Source organism: Narcine bancroftii, chromosome 4 (genome assembly GCF_036971445.1).
Source record: "Narcine bancroftii isolate sNarBan1 chromosome 4, sNarBan1.hap1, whole genome shotgun sequence".
Taxonomy (NCBI): domain Eukaryota; kingdom Metazoa; phylum Chordata; class Chondrichthyes; order Torpediniformes; family Narcinidae; genus Narcine; species Narcine bancroftii.
This window is the reverse complement of record NC_091472.1, coordinates 304581549-304606457: the sequence shown is the minus strand read 5'-3', so window position 1 is coordinate 304606457 and position 24909 is coordinate 304581549. Positions and strand designations below refer to the sequence as shown.

The following is a 24909-nucleotide window of genomic DNA, read 5'->3' as shown; positions in this document are numbered from 1 at the left end:
AGAAGCACAGTGAATTGGACAGTTGATGACCATGGGTAGTTGGCCCAGTTTGATTTGGCCCAATCTGTTCACTTTTGGTTCTAGACCATGTTGTTGGGAAATACTGCCTGGAAAGCTCAGCATTCCAGCTAAACATGAAAATCTGAAAATGCAAGGATCTAGTTCTAGCTGCTCTGTTGACCCATTTCAATTATTCTACTGCATTTTCTTTTTTTTATTGCTCTCTGGCCATTACTAACTGAATCCTCCAATTTTACCACCATTCACAACATTTTTGCCAGGTGCTTTGACCTCATGATTCCATTGACACAGGATTCAGATCCCCTTGATAAGCCCATGGGTCCCAAATGCCTCTACTTACATTCTCTGAAGGATTCAGCAATATGTACAAAATCCCTAGAAAATGTAATCCTATTCCCCTCTATCACACTTTCACAGACAGCCAGGACAACTTCCACCAACCACCAAAATGGCCTTTCCATTAACTGCTACTCTTTATCCAAAGTTTGTCAACGTTAAATAAAAACATCACAGAATATTTTTTAATGCAAACATCAATATTCCCTCTTCCTGCAATTGGCCAAAATTCTGTAAATACAGAAGCAAAAAAGCATTGAAATTCTTCCACTCCCATCCTGTTTTCTTTTTTTACTTAAATTTCTCCTCTCTTGAGCACTTAAAAGTAGCCTCTTTGATGTCATCCTCATCAGTTGTAGGACCTGTTCTGGTGCATCAACTGAAACGAGCTAACTCAAAACCAACATGAGCCAAACCTTCAATATTCTTTGACTTTACAGATTACAGATGTGATCCCAGTCTTTGCTTAGTGTTGGGTATACATTGAAGGAGGGATGGATTTACCACACATCAAGCCTGATGATTTTTTTTTGGCTCGGGCTGATTTATTTTCTTTGGAGGATTTGTCACTGTCCAGTGAAACCCAGAAAGAGAGTAGAGACAAAAAGTTTTGTGGTTACAAACTCATAGCACATGCAAGAGTTAACAGAGGCTATTTGTTTTCAGCCAGGAAATGCTACCTGGCCTCTGGTAATGGATTGCAAGCTAAACATCCAGATTCAAGAACAGTTTCTTCTCTGCTGTTATCCAACTCTGAAAAAAAATGATACCCTTGCACTGTTTAACTGTATTTTTTCTCTCTTTCCTGCAGTTTGCCTTCATAACACTGCAGCCTACACTTTTTACTGTTACTATATCCCAAATTACTGTTTTATTAATGCACTTCCTGCTGTACTTAAGTGTGGGTTAATTTGCCTGGATAATATGCAAAACAAAGCTTTGATACATGTGACAATAACAATGCAAATTCAAAATAATTGCTCCATGTAATAATGGGTCCCAGTGCAGTTCCTATTAATTTTTGGAAGAATCAATGCTGGACATCTTTTGTATTCAGATGTGTCTTGCATCAGCATTGCCAGGCCAATAAATGGCAAGCAATATGTATGATACCATTCCATAATTATCACCTTATTTGTCATTGGCATTTCCTTCACTAGATTGGAAATATTCAGGATTGTGCAAATCTTGTGTCAGAGGATCAAGATGTGCCAAAAACTGAACGGCTCCAACAGGAATGGCTCTGCCTTATTTTCTTGTAGGTACAGCTTCAGAATTTCCACTTGTTGGTGCTAATTCATTCAAACTTGCACCAAAGGTCAAGAAATTGAAAAGAAAAATTACATCTATTGCAATTGTAAAAATAAAGTGCTTTAAATTAGCAGTCTGGTCCACTACGTTTAAGTAAATAACTGAAAACAATGAAAAAAAAGGCTATTTGCTGGTATATTGCAGTAGAAACCGATCAGGTTGAGATATTCACTATATTAACAGTTTTTTCTAATTATAGTCTTCAGGGAGGCCAATAAGATGAGTCAATTAACTTAGATGGAAGAAAACGACAAAAGAAAAGCTAGGAAAATAACTTTTTAAAAGCAATTAAATGTTTTTTTTTAAATTTGCTGTATATAAAACTACCAAGTGGTCAAATATATGTTTAAAACACTCTTCAGCTATTTAAAGCCAGGTCACCCAAAAATAGTGAACTAGATCTGTACAATTTTTTTTCAACTTTAATCGCAACCTCAAAATATATAATGGAGTATTTTTCAAAGCAAGACATTTAAAAAAAAGTTTTGTAATATTCATGCTGTGTTGGATCATAGCAGAATTTAGATTTGCTGGGATGGGTGGTTGTGGGCATGCGTGTGTATGTGTGCATCAGGTGGTCAGCGACTAACCCAGTTAGACACCTGCAGGACGAAAAATCAGACCAGTCAAAGGGCGGATGAACCCTCTCGTCGGGTCAACTGCCATCTAGAAAACGTGCCATGAAGTGTGGAATGGGCATTCCTTGCATCAAAGCTTGGTCTGGTCATTCACTGCAACAGAACTTGGACCTCACCATGCCGCTGGATCTGGGGGGGGATGTCAAGCGGGTGGGGTCTGGACCTGTGCAAGGATTGGCCTGTACAGCCACTCCAGGATGCATGTATCAAATCCCACAAACTGACTGTAAGGAACCATCAACATCCTATGGATTGATGGCCAGTAGAGTGTGTGTGTGTGTGTGTGTGTGTGTGTGTGTGTGTGTGTGTGTGTGTGTGTGTGTGTGTGTGTGTGTGTGTGTGTGTGTGTATGTTTGTTTGTGTGTGTGTGTGTATGTTTGTTTGTGTGTGTGTGTGTGTGTGTGTGTGTTTTGTGAAGAGAGGGGTGGTGAATAGAGAAGGTATGGTCAGCATTCTGCACTTGGTTTGTTCATTGTGCTGAAGGAAAAACTCAGTTCCCTCTGTCTCCAAGTGATGGCCTATCTCCAATTATTGAGTCATGATTATGGGGCTGTATCTGAACCATAAATCATTTATCCACTTCTTGCAGATGCTGAAGCACGTGTGCATTTTCAACATTTTCTGCCTCGATTTCACATTACAATATTACTTGGTCAAATATTGTTACTTCAGAAATCAATTAAAACATTATGCTGCAAATTTGATCAATCATGCAGTGTATCTACAATTATCACTCAGACTTTCTTTTTCAACTGGCTTTGTAATTTAATCCTGATTAAATATTTTGTTTAAAATGCTACATGGGTGGAGGAGCAGGGAGTGTTGAGGAAACAAGGAGGGTGCAGAAGGGCTTGAACCAATTCGGAGAATGGGCAGAGAAGTGGCAGTGGTCACGAGGGTTGGTGTCACCGGGACTGGTAATGCATAGGGTCAACATTCCTCCAGCCCCATGGATCGAGCAAATCGAGCGTAGAAGAAAAAGTTGTGTGTTCCTTGTATATCCGGGGGGTAGTGGCAGAGCTGAGTGAGGGTGGGGGTGGTGGTAGTGGCAGCACTGTGGGGGGTGGTGGCAGCACTGAGTGGGGTGGGATGGAGGCGGCACTGAACAGAGGAGGGGGGTGGTATTTATGACTGGAGCGCATTAGAAGGTTCAAAAAGCAAATTGACATCGAGTTTTAACCTTGTAGGTATTTTGATACATGTCAGCTGGGCTTACGAGAAATGTTTTTGTTGTTATAACTAACTACAGGGATATTTTTATTAAAAATAATAAATTATTGCTGAATCACTGCATGAAAATTTTATAGATAGTCATTTTGGTGTCACCCCTTCTGATGGGGTCACTTGGTGTGGTCCGCACCCCCCCCCCCTCAACCCCAGTGACCTCAGTGGAGAAGTGGCAAATGACATTCAATCTTAAAAAGTGTATGGAGTGGAACCAGAAAGTCTGAAGACATTGTGATTGTAGTAAAAATACAAAACTTTTGGAGGCATTCAAAACGTCTCGCAGCGTCCATAGGAGGTTAAGATACATAATCAACATTTTGGGCCTGAGCCCTTCTTCAAGGTATGAGCAAAAAGCAGGCAGGCACCTGAATAAAAGAAGGGAAGAAAGGGCAGGGGGAGGAGCACAGGCCCACAGACAAGACATAATAATTGGACTTGGATAGGAGGACAGGAGAGGGAAGGTGAGAATTGATCGGGGAGGGGGTGGCTCTGTGAATGCAGAGTTGGAGGAAAGAAGGCAGTGGGGAAGGGAAAGAGCTAGAGGAAAAGAGGGAAAGGGGGGGGGTTGCTAACAGAGACCAGCAGAGTCGATGTTAATGCCATCCAGTTGGAGAGTGCCCAGATAGAATACGAGGTGTTTTTCCTCCATTTTGCGGGTAGTCTCAGTCTATGAGGCCATGGACAAAAGTGTCAGGATGGGAATGGGTTGGGGAATTGAAATGGGTTACCACTGGGACATATCTGCTTCTGCAATGGACAGAGCTGTGGTAATGTATATGGTCATTCACTTTGGTAGAAGAATTAAATGGCCAGACTATTTTCTAAATGGGAGGAAGTTGAAAATTTCAAAATGCCAAAGGACTTGGAATCCTCGTGCAGTTCACCCTGAAGGTAAACTTGCAGGTTGGGTTAATGGTGAAGAAGGCAAAAGCAAAGGAGGTATTCAATGCAAGATGAATAGAATGTAAGAGCAGGGATGTGGTGTTGTGACTTAATAAGGCCCTGGTGAGACCTCACTTGGAATATTGTGAGCAATTTTTGGGCTCCTCATTTTAAAAAAAATGATGCGCTGATGGGAGAGACGGTTCAGAGAAGGTTCACAAGGACAATTCCAAGCATGAAAGAGTTATCATATGAGGAATTTTTGATGGTTCTTGGTCTTTACTCATTGGAATTTAGCAGATTGAGGGGAGGATCTCATTGAAACATTTTGAATGTTGAAAGGTAAATGTAAATAACCATATAACAATTGCAGCACAGAAACAGGCCAGTTCAGTCATTCTAGTCCATGCCGAACATCTTCTCCCACCAGGTGTTGTTCCTCCAATTTATGGGTAGTCTCAGTTTGACAGTCCATGAGACCATGCATGGACAGACATGTTGGCAAGAGAATGAAATGGAGAACTGAAATAGGTGGCAACTGCAGTGGACAGAACCAAGGTGCTCAACATAGCAATCTCCCAGTCTGCATCCAGTCTCTCCGATGTAGAGAAGATCACAGCGGGAGCACTAGATGTAGTAGATGACCTCTGCAGATTCACAAGTGAAATGTTGCTTCACTTGGAAAGACTGTTTGGGGCCCCAAATGGAGCTGAGGGAGGAGATGTGGACAAATGGAAGGCAGAGAGGGGAGGAGAGGGGATTATGTCATGTAGTGGGATCATGTAGTAGGTGGCGGAAATAGCTGAGAAGGATGTGTTAGATGCAGAGGCTGGTGGGGTGGTAGGTGAGGACAAAAGGAATCCTGTCCTTGTTGCACATGGAGGCAGAGGGGGCCAGGGCAGATGTACGGGAAATGGAGGATATGCAGATTAGTGCCGAGTTGATGGTGGTAGAGGGAAAGCCACATTTGAAGAAGGAGGACATCTCTAATGATCTGGCATGGAAGTCCTCATCCTGGGTGCAGATGTGATGGAGACGAAGGAATTGAGAGAATGGAATGGAACCTTTTCAGGGGACAGAGTGGGAAGAGGTGGAGTCGAGGTCACTGTGGGAGTTGGTGGGTTTATAGAAAATATCTGTCGAGAGTTTGTCTCTTGAGATGGAGACAGAGAGATTGAGAAAAGGGGAAAGTGTTGCTAGAGATGGACCAAGTGAATTTGAGGTCAGAGTGGAAGGTGTCAGCAAAGTGGATGAAGGCATCAAACTCATCATGGGTACATGAGGCAGCATCAAAGTAGTCACCAATGTAGTGGAGGAAGAGTTGAGGGGCCTTGCCCGTGTAGGCTTGCAGCATTGCCAACAAAAAGGCAGGCATAGCTGGGACCCATGCAGCTACCCATGCCTACCCCTTTAACCTGGAGAAAGTGGAATGAGTCAAAGGAGAAATTATTAAGGGTGAGGACAAGTTCTTCCAGCTGGAGGAGAGTGAAGGTGGAGGGGATCTGGTTGGTTCTATTGTCCAGAAAGAAATGAAGGGCTTTGAGACCTTCAGTATGAGGATGGAGGGTTTAATGGATTGGATAGCCATGGTAAACATGATTGAATGGTGAGGCAAACTTGATGGGCTGAATAGCCTATTTCTGCTCATATGGTCTTATTACTTTTCTCTAAAATGCTTTGGCTCTCTCAAACTCTCTCTCTCTCTCTCTCTCTCTCTCTCTCTCTCTCTCTCTCTCTCTCTCACTCTCGCTCTCTCTGATGCGCTCTATCAATGGCTCCAAAGCCGTAGAGTGAGGAACGATGGGCTTTATTACACTTTAGAATTGTAGCTAGCCCGATTCCAAGAGCTTGACTGAGGAGAGGGAGAGGTGAAGGTCAACCTTTATTGCAGAGTGATAAGGGGAGGAGTTACCAGGAAGCGAGTCACCAGTGGGGGACAGGCCAGCTTCCCATTGACAGTCACATATACACATATTTGTCTCATCACACTCTCACTCTATCAATCTCTCTCACTCTCTCAATCTCTTTCTTTCTCGATCCTTATTAATCTTGTCAATCCTGACTTCAGCAATCTCAAATGAGATGTTTCTGTAATCTCCTGTCAGCCTGTTTTTTTTTTCTTTTTAGACTGCAACCTGCAGTATATATTTGCTCTCCCATAAATTTCCAAACTGCTGTATAAAGCATTTCCATGCTTTTGACAGTAACAGTGGTATCAGTCCTAAAGGCTTTGAGACTTTTTTGTTAATAGCTACATGATTAAGAATTTAATCAAGTGGGCAAACACAATCACCTCTATACCTCCACTTAACGTTAGCGAAACTAAATTTGAAACAACTGAAAATTTTCATGCTTTTGAGGAAAGAGTAGCAGAATTTCTCATCAGAGCTATTCCCTTTGTCTGTACTCTCCCCCACCACCCCACCACTGCCCCAATTTATTTTCCTCCTTTCGTTAGTTTGATGAAGGATATTTCACCTGATGCATTACCCCGATTTTCTCTTTTTACTATTGCTACCTGACCTGTGGAGGGTTTCCCGCTGTGGTCTCCTTTACATCAGAGAGACTGGACGCAGACAGGGAGATTGCTTTGTTTATATTTCAGATTTCCATCTTCTGTATTTTTTTCCATGGGCATGATCATTTCTAAATATCCTCAAAGGTTGACTCTGTCCTGAAAGGTAATAATTGCAGAATGTTTTTTTCCTTTTACCATATAACCATATAACCATTTACGGAGCGAAAACAGGCCATGTTGGCCTTTCGAGTCTGCACCGGTTCACTGATTTTGTGCGCCCTCTTCAGGCATTGCTCCCGGTAGATCTTCATTCAATAACGATGGATGAATTCAATGCAGATGGATCTTAAACAATTGTAATATTATTTTAAGTATTGTTTCCACGTTTCTTTTGCCCTTTAATCCCATTATTTTCTTTTTTTGCTTTTTTGTGTAATTTAAATCTAATTTATGCTACTTTCTGCAACCAGGATTATAGAATGGGGTGAAGTTCCACCTCAAATTGGACTTGGGGAGGTTTGTTCTGAGAACTGCAAAAAGTGAATTTCTTGAAGATGCTGATGTTTTGAAATCCAGGTTTTTTTTAAACTATCACCCGATTGTACAAGTACAACCTGACAAAACAGCGTTCTCCAGTCCTTAGTGTAAAATGTGCAGACACACAACTAGACATAACACACATACAGAAAAACAATGCATATGCAGGACAAGTATTCAGATGCAGGCAATCCCCGCGTTGAAAATGCCCGATTTGCGAACAGCTCACTTATGAACTGACAGGCCAACCAGAAGAAGAATGCCATGAACTTCTGATTTGAGCATGGTTGAGTCAGCATCATGAGAGAATGCTATATGATGCTCTTGCGTGATACTGCCATCGCCCAGCATTGTGTGAGAGTAGCGTACAGTACTGCATTTCACAAGCGTGGGAACATTCGAAATTGTAGGTACTGATTTGAACTCGCAGATGCACAGTTCTATAGACTGTGCTCTTATCTGTATTCCATCTGCATTCAAAGTGACTCTGGAACCAACAGTACGATGACTCTTTACTGCCTCCTTGGGTTAAAGGCAGCTCGAAATGAACAGATGCTTCTTTGTAGCTGATTCCATCTCCAAGTTTCACGTGGCAAAAATCCTAATACCTGTACTGTCCCTGTAAGGGCACTGTATTTGTTCTGTACCAAATCTACCAGGGGAAAAGCCCTGAAACTACTGTACTGTACACAAGTAATAACAGAGTAACCCTGCCTCCAAAGTGTAAATCTGATGCAAGTACTGGTGATGCATCAAAGAAAAGGACAACGTTCAAGATTGAAAATAAAGTGGAAATAATAAAATGATCAGAAAGAGGTGAATTGCCATCAGTCGTTGGAAAAGCAGTCGGGTCAACAAATCAGCGTAATATGTCTTTTAGCCTTACTTTAGTGCAAAAAAAGCCTCAAAGCCTTTTCAATTATTTAAAAGCTGCACGTGCATCGAGTGAAAATAATTGTGAAGTATTTGTTGCGAGTCGTGGTTGGTTCAGTTGTTTCAAAGTGAGGGCAAATACTTTAGTATTTCAAGGTGAAGCAGCAAATGCCAATGTAACTTCAGCGAGTGATTTTCCTGAAATATTGAAAGAAATTATTGAGGAAGAAGGTTATTTGCAAGACCAAATATTTAATGTAGACGAGACTGGCTTATTTTTTGGGGGGGTGGGGAAATGCCTCAAAGGACCTACATTTTGAAAGAGGAAAAAAGTGTTCCAGGGCATAATGCAACGAAGGACTAAGTTATTGCTTGAGGGTAATGCATCCAGGGATTTCAAGCTCAAGACTTTGCTTGTGTATCACTCCCTAAATCTGAGGGCACATTGCCATATCATTAAGGCATCTCTTCCCGTTAGATGGAAGGCTTGGGTACAATTGCCATCTTTGAAGATTGGTTCTTGAACCATTTTGTCCCTGCTTTTGAACCTTATTGCTTGGCCAAGAAAATTCCTTTCAAAATTCTCCTTGGGCTTGACCACACACCCGGACATCCAAGTTCTTTAGATGACCTTCACCCCAATGTAAAGGTCATATTTGTACTCCCAACACCACATCACTACTTCAGCCAATGGGACAAGGAGTCATAGCTTCCTTTAAGGCCCATTATTTACAGCGGACCTTCTCACAAGTGATCAGGACTACCCAAGATGATGTGATGAGCTTAAGGGAGTTCTGGTGGAATTATAACATCTATGAACCCATCAAAAATATTGTTAACTCTTGGGATGAAGTGAAGCAGTCAAATATCAAGTCAAGTCACCTTTTTTTATCATTCATACCATGCTCGCATGGTAAAGTTGGGATATCGTTTCTCCAGGAGCATGGAGTTTATTTATATAAATGGAAGTTAGAATAGAAGTTAAACACATTACAATATTAAAATATTATGACGTATACAGTAAAAGTCCATGGTTCACTATCCACATATGAACTGGGAATTCAGAAGCCTGGTGGCTTGGGGAAAAAGCTGTTGCCCAATCTGAACATAGGGGCCCGAGTGCTATAGTACCTCCTGCCAGATGGCAGAAAGGAGAATATGAGGGGTGTGTGCAGTCCTTCACAATGTTTATTGCCTTTTGCTGCTACTCTTTGCAGACGATGCTGCTTTAGTTGCCCATTCAGAGCCAGCTCTTCAGCGCTTGACGTCCTGTTTTGCGGAAACTGCCAAAATGTTTGGCCTGGAAGTCAGCCTGAAGAAAACTGAGGTCCTCCATCAGCCAGCTCCCCACCATGACTACCAACCTCCCCACATCTCCATCGGGCACACAAAACTCAAAACGGTCAACCAATTTACCTATCTCGGCTGCACCATTTCATCGGATGCAAGGATTGACAACGAGATAGACAACAGACTCGCCAAGGCAAATAGCGCCTTTGGAAGACTACACAAAAGAGTCTGGAAAAACAACCAACTGAAAAACCTCACAAAGATTAGCGTATACAGAGCTGTTGTCATACCCACACTCCTGTTCGGCTCTGAATCATGGGTCCTCTACTGGCATCACCTACGGCTACTAGAACGCTTCCACCAGCGTTTTCTCCGCTCCATCCTCAACATTCATTGGAGCGACTTCATCACCAACATCGAAGTACTCGTGATGGCAGAGGCCGACAGCATCGAATCTATGCTGCTGAAGATCTAACTGCGCTGGGTGGGTCACGTCTCCAGAATGGAGGACCTTCGCCTTCCCAAGATCGTGTTATATGGCGAGATCTCCACTGGCCACCGAGACACAGGTGCACCAAAGAAGAGGTACAAGGACTGCCTAAATAAATCTCTTGGTGCCTGCCACATTGACCACCGCCAGTGGGCTGATATCGCCTCAAACTGTGCATCTTGGCGCCTCACAGTTCGGTGGGCAGCAACCTCCTTTGAAGAAGACCGCAGAGCCCACCTCACTGACAAAAGACAAAGGAGGAAAAACCCAACAGCCAACCCCAGCCCACCAATTTTCTCTTGCAACCGCTGCAACCGTGTCTGCCTGTCCCGCATCAGACTTGTCAGCCACAAACGAGCCTGCAGCTGACATGGACATTACCCCTCCATAAATCTTCGTCTGCGAAGCCAAGCCAAAGAATGTTGTATATGTCCTTCATGGTAGGAAGAAAGCCCCCAATGGTCTTTTCTGCTGACTTCACTATCCTCTGCAGGGTCTTACAGTCTGAGGTGCCACCCTCCATCCTCTGTAGAATGTAGTGAGGATGGGGGATGGAAGATGAGCTTTCCTCAGCCTTTGCAAGAAATAGAAACACTACTGGGCTTTCTTGGCTATGGAGCTGATGTTAAGGGACCAGGTGAGATTCTCCGACATGTGCACTCGAAGGAACTTGTTGCTTTTGACAATCTGAATGGTCGAGCCATCAATGGTCAACAGAGCATGGTCCCCTGGGCCCTCCTGAAGTCGACAACTGTCTCTTTTTGTTTTAATAACATTCAGATACAGGTTGTTCACTCTGCACCAGTCCTTTAGCGACTGCACCTCATCTCTATATGCTGATTCATTTTTACTGATCAGGCCCACCATGGTCGCGTTGTCGGCGAACTTGATGACGTGGTTTGAGCTGTGTTTAGCTTCGCAGTCATGGGTCAGCAAGGTAAACAGCAGTGGGCTAAGCACGCAGATTAGGGGGCACCTGTGCTCAGTGCGATGGTCTTGTAAATGCTGTTACCGATCCAGACTACCTAAGGTCTCCCCAACAGGAAGTCAAGGATCCAATTGCTGAGGGAGGTGTTCAGTCCCAGCAGCCTCAGCTTCCTTATTAGGTACTGAGGTATGATCGTGTTGAATGCCGAACTGAAGTCAATAAATAGCATTCGAACATACAAGTCCTTGTTTTCCAGGTGGGTGAGGGCTAGCTGGAGGGCAGTGGTGATGGCACCGTTTGTAGAGCAGTTGGGTCTGTATGTGAACTGCAAGGGGTCTAGTGACGGGGGCAGCAGGAGCTTGATGATGAGCCTCTCGAAGCACTTCTTGACAATGGATATGAGGGCGTCATTGAGGCAGGACACAGATGACTTCTTTGCATTGGGTCATTGATGACAGCTTTGAAACATGTTGGGACCACGGCGCTTCTCAGGGAGATGTTAAAAATGGTGGTGAGAACAACTGCTTGCTGATCCACACATCCCCTGAGCACTTTGCCAGGAATGTTATCTGGTCTGGACCACGTGAAAGAAGTGTGGATCAAATTGTGTCCTCAATTTGCACCAGATTTCCCCTGCCAAAGCACTGACCAATGAAGACCTTATGGAACTAAAGCAGGAGATGACAGCATTTAAGGAAGACTCAGACCTAAACACTCCAGAACTGAGTAAGTTTTCACTGAAAGAATTAGCTGAAGTCTTTTGTCTTGGTGAAGCAGAGATGGCAAAGTTAAAAGGGGCAAAATCCTGAAACAGAGAGATTCAACAAAGTTCACCGTGCAGTTACTGAAGACCTCATCTCCTCCAGGGTGATTTATGACGATAAAAGAAAAGCTCTATACAAACCTTCCTTGATGCCTACTTCAAGAAATTAACTCCAGTAGCAAACCCCTCCCACCCCCTCTCAAGCAACAGAATCAAACTCGGACTCTCCAGCACCAGATCCATCCTCTCCAATCATCTCTCCATCATCTTCTCCTACATCATCCAATTATTATGTTTAAGATGTTGTAGCGTATTTGAAAGTATTTCTTAAGTATTTTACATTCAGAGAAAGGTAAAATATTTATATACTAAGATAAACATTTGACTAACTTGAGCTAAATAAGGACTGTATGTACTTTTTCCGACAAATACAAATTCAGGTTAAAAACAGACCTAGGTAATGGAATTTATTTTTAATCCGGGGACTGTCTGTATACAAATAAATAAATATTGTTTCATAAATACAAGAGTCTTGGTTGGTCAGTGTGAGCAGTTCCTTTGGTCATTCAGCATTCTAACTGCTCGTGGGAAGAAGCTGATTCTCGGCCTGGTGATTCTGGCTCTGATCCTCCTGTATATCTTTTCCATTGGGAGCAGCTGAAAGATGCTGTATGCAGGAAGGAAGGGATCTTCAGTGATTATTGTGCACCCTCTTCAGACAATGATCCCAGAGGATCATGTCGATACGGCGGGGGGGGGGGGGGGGGCGGGGGGGGAAGGGGTAAGGAAGACTCCAGCGATCCTCTCTGCCCATCTTATAGTCCTGTGAATTGACCTCTGATCCATTTCTCTGCAGCTGGCCAGGACACTCTTGATAGAGCTCTTGTAGAAGGTGGATGTGATGGTGGCCGTTGCCTTGCCCACTTCAGTCTTCTCAGAAAGTGCAATTACTGTTGCACCTTCCTGACAAGTGAGGAGATGTTGTGTGTCCATAATAGGACACTTCTTAAGTAGACTCCAAGGAACTTGGTGCTCTCTATCCCTCCACTACTGAGTTATTTATGTGTAGTGGAGGGTGGTTAATCCTGGTCCTCTTGAAGTCCACAATCATTTCTGTTATCTTCTCCACATTAAGACTTAGGATGTTACTCTCACGCCATTTCACGAGATTTTGCACTTCTTCTCTGCAGTGCTGAAGAGGCCAACTACTGCTGTGTCATCCGCAAATGATTAAAATGTTGGAGCTGGGTCTGGCCATGCAGTCATGGGTCAATAGTGTGAACAGGAATGGGGTGAGCACACAGCCCTGAGCTGCACTAGTCTCAACCTGACGGTGCTCGACTTTCTGCTACCAATCCGGACAGACTGTGGTCTTTCTGTTAGGAAGTCTGGAATGCATTTACAGAGAGAGGTGTTGAGTCTCAGCGAGGACAGATTCTCCACAAACCTCTGGGGAATGATCGTATTAAATGCTGAGCTGAAGTCAATGAACAGCAGCCTGGCACATGAAGAGTCATTCTCCAGGTGGGTCAGGACTGAATGAAGGGACAAGGCTTTATCATCGTCAGTGGACAGTGTCTGCTGGTGGTGATTTGTGATGTGTGCAGTAGAGTCATGGAGTTCTACAGCATGGAATCAGTTACTTTGGCCCAACTTGACAACACTGATCCACCTAGCTCCATTTGCCTGCATTCGGCCCATATTCGGCACAGATAAGTTTTCTATCCCTGTACCTTTCTCAATGCCTTTTGCATGTTAAAAGGCCTTTTTACAAAGAAAACCCACTTAATTGGAGCATGAATGACCCATCTTTAAAGGCAGCTCGGGTCATTCACACTGAACCAAGAAATGCCGGATCAGGGCAACCTTTTACATAAGCAAGCTGGAATCCTGGACCACAAGGAGGCAGAACCTGTAGCATTACAGTGTTGATTCCTGTGTAATGTATAACATATGCACCGATCAGTGACATTTCTCTATACACAATAATGGCGCGTGAATTTGAGGTGCTTATGTTAGCACATTTATGGCACTTTTCGAATGCAAGCAAATTTTCTGTGCTTTGCATTCAACTATTTGATATGCACACTATCGGATCCATATAAAGTTTGAATCTTCCACTGGTAAATGCACGCATTTAATGTCATCGATGTGTCACAGCCTTCGACCATCCTGGACCTGGCAAGCCCTAACCCTGTTAGACAGAAGTCTCTGAAGTATCGCATCGCCTCTGCAGTATCAGACAGGGGATGAAAATGACACCAAACCCACCTTCGTTGTGTTTATACAGGCAAGTGAATGTTAAAAGGCAGTAAATTCCTGTTTTTTTTTAACAGCTGTGTGATATTTCTTGGCTTTAATACTTCCTCCGGCAGTTCTTCTCACTCACTGAGAAGAAGACACTCCATAGGCCCCTTTTAAATCAATCTGCTCTCATCTTAAATCTTTGCCCACTATTTTAGATTCCCCAGCCCTGGGAAAAAAGACTGATTATCGATACCTTTACCAATGCCCCATATCATTTTATAAACTTCCATAGGTTCCCTACACCCCCTTCCCCTTTCAGGTTCTTATATTCGCTATTTATTCATTCATTTATTTATTTATGGTAGTGTAAACAAACATTTCCATAAGATGTATCTCAGATATTATACATGTATATTATCTTTTCTTTGGCTTGGCTTCGCGGACGAAGATTTATGGAGGGGGTAAAAAGTCCACGTCAGCTGCAGGCTCGTTTGTGGCTGACAAGTCCGACGCAGGACAGGCAGACACGGTTGCAGCGGCTGCAGGGGAAAATTGGTTGGTTGGGGTTGGGTGTTGGGTTTTTCCTCCTTTGCCTTTTGTCAGTGAGGTGAGCTCTGCGGTCTTCTTCAAAGGAGGTTGCTGCCCGCCAAACTGTGAGGCGCCAAGATGCACGGTTTGAGGCGAGATCAGCCCACTAGCGGTGGTCAATGTGGCAGGCACCAAGAGATTTCTTTAGGCAGTCCTTGTACCTTTTCTTTGGTGCACCTCTGTCACGGTGGCCAGTGGAGAGCTCGCCATATAACACGATCTTGGGAAGGCGATGGTCCTCCATTCTGGAGACGTGATATATATATCATATTTGCCACAATTTTCCACATGATATTTATCTGTGGTCCACACTTATAAAGAGAAGATGAAAGACAGAACAAGAAAAAGAAGAAAACTGTATACAAGTAGAGAGTGTTTTTTTTAACAACATATCATTGATTTGTAAGAAAAAGATCAGGCCCTATGAGGCTAAACCATTTTACCCAGTATGAATCAAATTGTTCCAATTTATAATGAACAGATTCGATGATCTTCTTCATGTTATAAATGTTCATTATAATTTCCTTCCATGTGTTTAAAGCTGGGCTCTCCTATGATAACCATTTCCTGGTAAGAGTCTTTTTACCAGCCACCAACTGCATATTCATTAAATATTTATCTCTTTTCAACCATCCTTGAGGTATGTACACAAAATGTATGGCCTTACTTTCTAAGGGTATTTCACATTTAAAAATGTCTTGTAGGGCATTGAATGGTAATAATCTTGGATAACGTGGCAGCCCAAAAAATATGGTAATGGTTTTCATTTTGATTTCCACAATTTCTCCAGAAAACAGGGAGGTTAATATCATAAAGTATCTTATCGGGTTTTTCCACCCAAACTCCCTCCACTTCTGTGAACTGGCTACTTCCATTGATATTTCCATACTATTGTCCATTCTTCCTCAGATATAGTTATTCCTCCTTTCTCCCCATTTTGTTTTAATGTATGAAGTCAAGAGTGTTTTAAGATTTGACAGACTTTTATATAGACTTGAAATGATTTTACTACAATTATCTGAATTATATGCTTTTCTAAACAGTTCAATCAAACATGTACAGTACTTGCCTTGGTTACATTTTTATCTCGCCTATTAACCTTATGTTGCATCTGCAAATACTGATAAAAGTCTTGTTTTTCTAATGTTACTAGCCCAGAGGACTCCAAAACCTAGAAGCAATAGAAATTCACCAACACAATGGTTACTTAAGCAAAAGTTGATTTTAATTTTCTTTAAACATGAAAACAGGATCAATCTTTAACTATTAACTTAACTTAACCTAACTTAACACCCTTCTAATTCTAAGTGCATGTGTATGTAATGTGTATATGTTCAGGAAAGTTCACTTTTCACTTCTCCAAGTTCACCGGTATCAGGCAATTCTCATACTGTGCACAGAATTCAACATTTATAATTTCCACCAGGCTCTGGTGGTTAAAGGTAAATGGTTACTGCTCAGGAAGGTTCTTGTTGGTTTCAGAGAGAAATATGTTACTTGTTGGACACATACAAACTGATTTCCTTCAATCAGTCACTTCAGTGTCTTGCCAAAGAAACTTGCCCTATCAAGGATTTTCCAAGTGATAACCTCTTCTTCCAGGTCACCACAGAGTTCTTCTTGTTTTCCTTATTTAAGAAGAAACACTCTAGCCAGCCATTTCTTCTTGTAAGGACTTTAAGGGTTTTGAACAGGCTGAACTCAAAACTCACAATTCATCTTCAAAATGGGGTTTTTAAACAAGCCTGCCAGCTTGCCATTTTGTAGCCTCAACTTCTGCTGTAGGACTGCATCTCTCTCTCTCCAAAGAGAAATCACCTGTTAGTTTTTTTTTCCTCTCTCTGCTTGTAAAAAACATCTCCCAAGGCTCCAAACCCAATTTTCAAAAGATCTCATCAGTATCTGAGCTTCGACATGATCAACATTATGCTCCATTTGCACCTCCTTTTGAAGTCCTTTCCAAAGCAGTTCCATTGTCCCTGTAAAGTCACTGGTGACACAATGTCTCACTTCAGCAAAGCGCTTGCATTTTAAATGAGATGACTTTTGTGAAAGTGTTACTCTGTGAAATGTAACCTAAACTAAACCCCTACAATCTATCTCTTTTAAAGACATATTTTACCCATAGCTATTCTAACATATCCCGTAACACTAAAAAGTGTTTCTCTTTAAGCATTTCAAATCTGAATAGTCTTCCTTCATTTTTTTTACAAAGAACTGTTATTCCTTTAGCTATCCAGCCCTTAAATCAGTATCCAATTTATTTGATGTGAAATCTGAGTCATACACATGCTGTTTAAGAAATGCAATATCTCCCTCTAGTTTATTTACTTTTATAGCAGTTTTCCATATTTTAAGAGTCCATTTCACTAAAACTATTAATGTATCTTTGTAGATTGTTATCAGCCAAAATTGCCTGTATGGGGATGGAAAGTATCTTCTCCTCAGTATTTTTCCATTGAGCATCATATGATGGGTGACACCAGCATATTGAGCAGCTCTCAATTGTGCTGCAAAATAATCATCTTTAAGGGAAGGTAGGCCCCATCCCCCCTTTTCCTTGGATAATTGCAATGTTTTGAGACCAACTCTAAGTCAGTGGTTCTCAACCTTTTTTCTTTTCACTCACATCCCACTTTAAGTAATCCCTAGGCCTTCAGTGCTCTGTGATTAGCAAGGGATTGCTTAAGGTGGTCTGTGGGTGGGAAGGGAAGGTTGAGAATCACTGCTCTAAACCAGTTGTTACTGAAATATTTTGCTTGAGGAAAATTGACATTGCCCATTTCCTTTGGAGTTATGAAACCATGCACATAACGAGTCAATGAGGTACGATTCAAACAGTGGTTTTCAAACTTTTTCTTTCCACCCACATACTACCTTAAGCAATCCCTTACTAATCTCTGAGCACTGATGGGATAGGAAATATTTAAAGTGGTATGTGAGTAGAAAGAAAAAGGTTGAGAACCACTGGTCTAGTCCTTTTACCTTGCCATAAATATGTTGATAACATTTTATCCCATTCTTTGAATCAATTTTGGTTAATCTCTATTGGTGGGGTCTGGAAAAGATAAAATTGTCTGGGCAATATATTCATTTTAATGGGTTCAATCTTTGAACTGGGATTTTAAAAAAAAGTATTAGGTTCCATCTTATAATATCTTCCTTAATTTTTTTATATATAGGCAAATAATAGCATTTGAATAAATTTGTCAAATCATTTGGCATAATGATACCCAAATTCTTAACAGACTCTGCCATGCCCAGAGATATCTACTTTCAGTTTCTCTTGGTGGACTATAGTTATATGAGAGTAATTGGGGTTTTATCTATGTTAATCTTGCATCCTGTTAACTGACCATATTGTTCAAAGGATTGCATCAGTTTAGGTAAAGAGTATATTGGTTGTCCTAAATATCTCAAAATGTCATCCACATAACAGGCCAATTTATGCTCTGTCCCTTTTATAGTAATTGCCCTGATATCCTCATTCAGCCTGATGAATGGTTCCAAATATAATGCAGAGTCGTGGTCACCATGCACAACCTTCTCTTGTGCCCTTTTCTAGTATAAAACTATCTGATAAATATCCATTGATTTTAATCCTAGCAGGATTGTCATATAGTGTCTGAATAGTTTTAATAATCGTTTCATGTAAACCAAATCCATGTAAAACTCTATAAAGAAAATTCCAATTAACTGAATCAAATGCCTTTTCAGTGCTAATAACTATTGCTTTAATTTTGTTTTGCATATGATCCATAATGTGAAGTGTCCTTCATATATTGTCTTATGTTTAGTGTTGTATAAAACCTGTCTGATCGTTATGTATCAATGTAGGTAAAAACTCTTCGAATTATTTGTCATAATAACCATATATAACAATTACAGTACGAAAACAGGCCATCTCAGCTCCTCTCGTTCGTACCGATTCAAGTGAACTCCACTAGTCCCACCTACCTGCTCCCTGTCCATAATCTCCCGATCCCCTCACATCCATGCACTCATCCAACCTTCTCTTAAATGACAAAATTGACCCTGCTGCAACCACCTCTTCCGGAAGGTCATTCCACTCAGCCACCACTCTCTGAGTGAAGCAGCTTCCTCTTATGTTACTTCTAAAGTTTTACCCCCTAACCCGTAACTTATGACCCCTTGTTCCAATCTCACCTACCCTCAAGGGGAAGAACCTATTCACATCTGCTCTATCTATCCCCCTCATAATTTTATATACCTCTATCAAATCCCCCCCCCCCCTCAACCTTCTACACTCCAGTGAATAAAGGCCCAGTCTACTCAATCTTTCTTTGTATTCTAGATACTGCAATCCAGGTAACATTTTAGTAAATCTTCTCTGCACCCTCTCTACCTTATTGATATCCTTCCTATAATTTGGTAACCAGAACTGCACACAATATTCCAAACTTGGCCTCACTAATGCCTTGAACAGTCTCAACATCACCTCCCAGCTCCTATATTCTATGCTTTGATTTATAAAGACCAGCAAACCAAAAGCCTTCTGCACCATCCTATCTATAATGGAGGTAAATAATTTATAATCTACATTAAGAACAGATATTGGTCTAAATGACCCAGATTCCATTTATCCTTGCCTTCTTTCAGCATTGTTGTGATTATCACCTCCTTCCAACTGGGTGGCATTTGTGCCTTTTTTAAAGCCCAGTTCAACGTGGGGAGTAAGACAGAAATTAACTCATTTTTAAATTCTTTACAACACTTGGCTGTATATCCATCTGATCCTGGTGACTTGCTTAATTTAAACCTACTAATTGCAATTTTTAGTTCAACTTCGGTTATACAAATGTTCTTCACTTCAAATGTGTACAGGGTTCTACATTCAAGGAGAAAAGTCCCAGCTTCTACATCTCTCATTCACGTTGACCAGTCCTGGTAATAACAGTGACTTGGGGAAGGTCAATATTTTGATAAGAATCTGAGTGATTTAGGCCCAAAGGTGAACAGGGGTGTGGCAGCGACATGATAGTGATCTGACGGTATTTGGGGAAACCAAACAGATTTTTAGGAAATATGACCTCTGTATAGCTCGGACCAGAAAGAAGTTTTGCGTTGTGCACAGGGTTGTGAAGATATTTATCTTGTAATTACTCAGCTCTCCTCACCCAGTTTTCAGCTGCTGGATATTGTGAAAAACATCTGACGTGAATTAAGTGGACGGCAGAGAGCCTTCCCAAGTGATTGGTCACCTACCTTACCCGATTTCCCATCTCAACTTAATGAGAAATGGAAATTCCATGTTTTGAGAAAAAAAATAGCTTTTTGTCTCAGATTTTCTTAATTTTAACCCCATTAATCAGCCATTTTTTTTCTGGTGGGAGAAAATATACAATATGAGTTTGTACACCTTGGTTTTTAAACTGATGGTGCAATACTGTACTGTGCTGTGTTGTTCTATGTTGTAATGCTTAAATTTAAAGCAAATTCCCACTAATTAATGCAAAATGTGGGTCAATATTAACTATTCTCTGCTTACATTTTAAATAAATACATTTTAAAATATTCCATATCATAAAAAATATAAAGTGATATTTTGATTATCCTTAGCATAATTGTTTTGGACCAAATATATTGCTGGTAAAAGGGGTGGAAATTTTAATCCATACATAATAAATAATGCAAACAGAATGTAACGGAAGAAGAAAACAAAACATACAATTCCGATCCGTGAAACAGGTACCAGTAAACTCCCGCTGAACACCCCATTTGAAATTGGTTTCTTGAAGCTGTCGCTTTGCATTTTCTCCTGCTGATCCACATTTTACAGTTAAGTTCTTAGACTTCCTGAAATTTATGTGAGTCAAGTGGCTTGTTAGCTGCTTCATAAGTGTGAAAAGGTCATTAATGCAGGCACAGCGTGGTGGGCTGCAGCTTTTTCAGTGCCACATATCAATTCGCATTTCTTATGGATGGGAATGTGCTGCACTAAAGTGGTTTCATTAAAAGTTAAAAGAAGCCCCATATGTTTTTATTTATGAACTGAAGAATGTCATGCTCAAGGATTACAGACAATAGAACGAGATCTAGCAGTTTCAATTCGAGCAATTCCTCAATTTTCGTGTCATTTACATCTTTGCTTGCATTATTTTATTTCCCCTTTTGCTTCATTTGTCTGCACTGTTCATATCTACTTAACTCTCATATATCCCACCGCAGGCCAGCAACACAGGAGTTCTGATCCCTCAAGAAACTTTGGCTTTGTATTTACTTTGTGCTCAGATTCTTAAATGTTTTTTTTAGACTGCAACGTCGGGAAAATCACTGAAAAAAATTAACATAATTACTGCTCGTCCACACTGGGCGTCTTTTTGACTGCAAGTACCTGAGTGCAACAGTCCCGGTGGTTGGATGTGCAGTAGAGTGAATGACCGTCAGCAAATTTTTTCCGGTATGATTTACACTGCAGGCTTCCTCCGAAAAGTTGTAAGGGTCCTGCAGGATAAATCGCGGTGCAGGAATTGACTGAAAATTCCTGCACATTCCCTTTTCAGACAGCACATGTAGTGGCAAAATTACTTGATTGTGCCGTAACACGCCTGCAGTCTACAAACGACTTTAGATTATGCTGGTACTGATTTGCACTATTAAGCGAGATTCTTCACTCGACCAAAGGCCCACCTGGATAAAAATGTTAAATACTGCTGGTTCTAAATCATTGCTGACTTAAAACCATCATCTTCAGGCTTAAAAAAATAATGGTGCGGATTGACCATTTTGTCCGTTTGCAGAACGAGATTGTGGATTGATGACAATCTGCTTCAACCTCCATGTTGGCAACAGTGAAATGCATTATTTTACGTGTGCTGAGGAAGAGATTGTCACTGAGGGAAATTAAAGAACCAAAAGAACAAAACTGGTTTGCAAAACTCAAGGGCACTTCTATGGTGTATAACCATTTCTGGCTAATTAAGTTCCATTTGGAGAAGGAAGTTTGAAGTTTTATATCTTTCAACCTCAGGCCTGTAAAAGAAGAAAGAAGAAAAACGAGGGATAGCCAACAAGTCAGGCAGCATCTCTAGTGAGAGAAACTAATAACATATTAAGTCAATGACCCTGATAAAGAAAGAAGACAATTGTGTTTTCATTTGCAGAGAGCAAGTGGAGGAGAAAGGGAACATCTGCGATAAGGTGGGACATGCAGGTTGTTCAGGTGATACAATTGTTTTTGATGCTGGCTGAGAAATAAATGAATGCTAGTTAATCATTGCTGATGTGGAAGATGAATGAGGACAGTGGTGAGGTAAAGCAAACAGCAACAAGTTAAAGGTGAGATGCAGAAGACACCAGTTCCAGGAAATATGAAATAAAAGAGAAGGCTGGAAATACTCAGCTGATCAAGTCTCACATTTGTGGAGGGAAAAAAATCATAACTAATGTTACAGATGGATGACCTTGCATCAGACTGGCTAGTTAGGAACAGGGTTAGGGTCGAAGGAGCTGCTCCAAGAGATTATGTTGAGCTTTCGTGGCCAAAGTTGGAGTGGGATGGTAAATTAAAGTGACAGACAGTTGGGAACTGAATGGAGGCTTTCTGAAAAATGCTCACTAAATACGTATTTGGTTTCTCCATTGACGAAGAGGCCACATCATGTTGCAAATGCCTTACAATAAATTGACAGAAGTGCAACTGAATTTCTGTTTCATCTGGATGGAGAGTGGGCCTTTGTATGGTGGGTGGGGATAAGATAAAAGGATAAATGTGTCTTCTGTGATCACTAGGAATGTGATGTAAGAAGGGAAGTGATTGGTGGAAATGGAAGAGCTCTCCAGGAAATCACATAGGACCAGCCCCTTTTGAAATGCTGAAAGTTGAGGGGAGATGAAAATTTGTCTGGTGGTGGAACTTCACTCAAGGTGGCAAAAGTGGTGAAGGATGGCCCATGCAATGTGGAATCAGGTAGGAGAAGACATTACCTTTCCTTGTAGTAAATTATGTGCCTTTGTTCTGAACCAACTAATCTTTCTATGTATCTTTGCAGTTCTATACTGTGTCTTGCTTGGGGTACCATGAGTAGAATGTTTAGCTGGATTACTCGTTAATCAAACTTTATCACTGGATCTTAGTACTGTGACAATAAACTTGAACTTGACCTCACATCTACCTTGCACAATATTAGAGATTGTGTCAACATAGATGGAGCTGGAGATGATTACATTTGGGAACTTAAAGCAGCCTACAATTTTCACCGCAGGCCATTGATATAGACCAGGACATAAGCTCCACCCTTTTTCTAGAAGTCTATGACCAGCTCATTTTTCTTGCTGACTTTGCGGGAAAGGTTATTATCCTGACATCAAGCCACTAGTTCGCTGATTTCCCTTCTATATTCTGACGTCATTGTAGTGATACAGTGCTGCCACCAGGAGGAATTGGAGATGGAGTGTAGGGCATCTGATGAATGTTGCAACTTGGGCATACTGTTGCATCTTTAGTAGATTCAAGATGGATGCCTCCACATGAGGAGCTGCCTATGTGTATTCTGTCTTAGTGGTGTATGGTCTTAATAAATCTAGTTGTTTAAAAAGAAACCAAGTTTCTTTAATTGTAATTTAAAAATCACATGGTACCAGGAGTGGAAGAAACACCAGGAATATACTGCTGTGCACATCAGTCAATATCAGCAGAGAAAATATAGAGAGTTTTAAAACTCCTAATGCTGTAAAAATAGACTGGAAATATTGACCACAAGTAGAGGCTGTTTAAACAATGATTCATGCTGTACCTGCAAGCCATCGGAATCGATAGCAAACCAGATACATGGAAGATTGCAATGCTACTTACCTAAAGCTCTAGAGGTTTTCAACACATTTATTTTTGCCAAGGCAGAAGACCAGAGCAAATTTGACAAGTTTATCAAGATGTTTGATGAGCACTGTTCTCCAAAGAAAAATGAAATCTTCGCGAGGTACGTGTTTTGCTCGCGCACACAGCTGCAGGGTGTGAGCTTTGATACTTTTTTAACAGACTTAAAATTAAAAGCAAGCACAAAAAATTTTGAACCATGCAAGATTTAATGATCCGTGATCAAATTGTGTTCAAGATTATTGATAAGAAAGTGAGAGAGAGGTTGCTGCGAGAGATAGAGCTTACCTTAGCTGGAGCTGTGAAGATATGCCACGCCAGTGAATTAGCTCTGCAGCATGTGAAAAGGTTTGGTGATAGTGTAAAAACCAGTGAAAATGAAGGCATAGTCGTAACCACAATGTCTGGACACACAAACAAACAAAATATGAGACATAGGAAAGAAAATAAAAGATGGAGAGACGTTCAATTGTAAATGATATGGCACTAAACGTGCACCCAAGCAATGCTCATATTAAGGGAAGGTCTATAATAAATGCAACGGGCAGAATCACTATGCAGAGGAATGTTTTTCCAAAGGGAAACTAAACAGAGTACACATGATAGAAGAAACTGCCCTCAGTGATACACTTTTGGTGGGCATGCCCAAAGTGAACAGCGTTGAACAGGATAAGCAGTCTGTGCCACTGCTTACAAATGGAACAAATAATCCTTTCAAGCTGGACACAGGGGCAAAGGTCAATTTGATCTGTAAGCACAACATCAAACGAAGATAAAGCCATACATCCATACAAATCCTGTACAGCTCAAAGCATACAATTTCATTGACATGAGAGATACATGTAAACTCAAGATGAAAGTTAAAGATAAAGAGCACCACCTCAGGTTCACAGTCATCCTAGATGTTTCAAAGCATGTAAAAACATTCCCAAGTCAAGAGGGTGTACCACATTAACAGCGCCAATGCACGGAACAGCATAGAAGAAATACTGGATCCATTTCCAGACAACTTGAAGGGGTTTGGAGTTCTGCCAGTTAAAAGAGAACACACAGCCCATAGTGCATGCCCCGAGGAGGTTCCAGTGATACTGAAAGAAAAACTCAAGCAGGAGCTCGACCGAATGATGGCACTAGGGGTCGTAAAGAAAGTGGAGGAGCTCACAGAATGGGTGAATTCAATGGTGTGTGTCAAAAAGAAGAATGGTGACCTACACATGTGCATGGACCCAAAAGAAATCCATGATAATAACTGATGTACTAGCAGAGTCATGGCAGAAAGATGGGAGTGATGTTCCATATGGATGAAAAGACTTACTTTCCGCCTATTAATTATCTATCGAACTATCCAGAGATTGCACTGCTTCCTAACCTGTCTGCTGTTTGTGTGATCCAATATATGAAATCGATCTTTGCAATATATGGAA

At 41.3% G+C, this 24909-nt stretch overlaps 1 long non-coding RNA gene across 6 annotated transcripts in view; it reads left to right on the top strand.

Moving 5' to 3' along the window:
- LOC138760185 (uncharacterized) overlaps nucleotides 1–24909 on the top strand; it is a 49658-nt gene that overhangs the window by 3690 nt on the left and 21059 nt on the right. For 3 of the 6 annotated variants that reach the window (XR_011355498.1, XR_011355495.1, XR_011355496.1), the window contains one exon: nucleotides 22402–22579. The exons of the other annotated variants lie outside the window; for them this stretch is intronic. This is a non-coding gene — a long non-coding RNA (uncharacterized lncRNA). The remainder of the gene's footprint in view (nucleotides 1–22401; nucleotides 22580–24909) is intronic. 6 annotated transcript variants of the gene reach the window in all.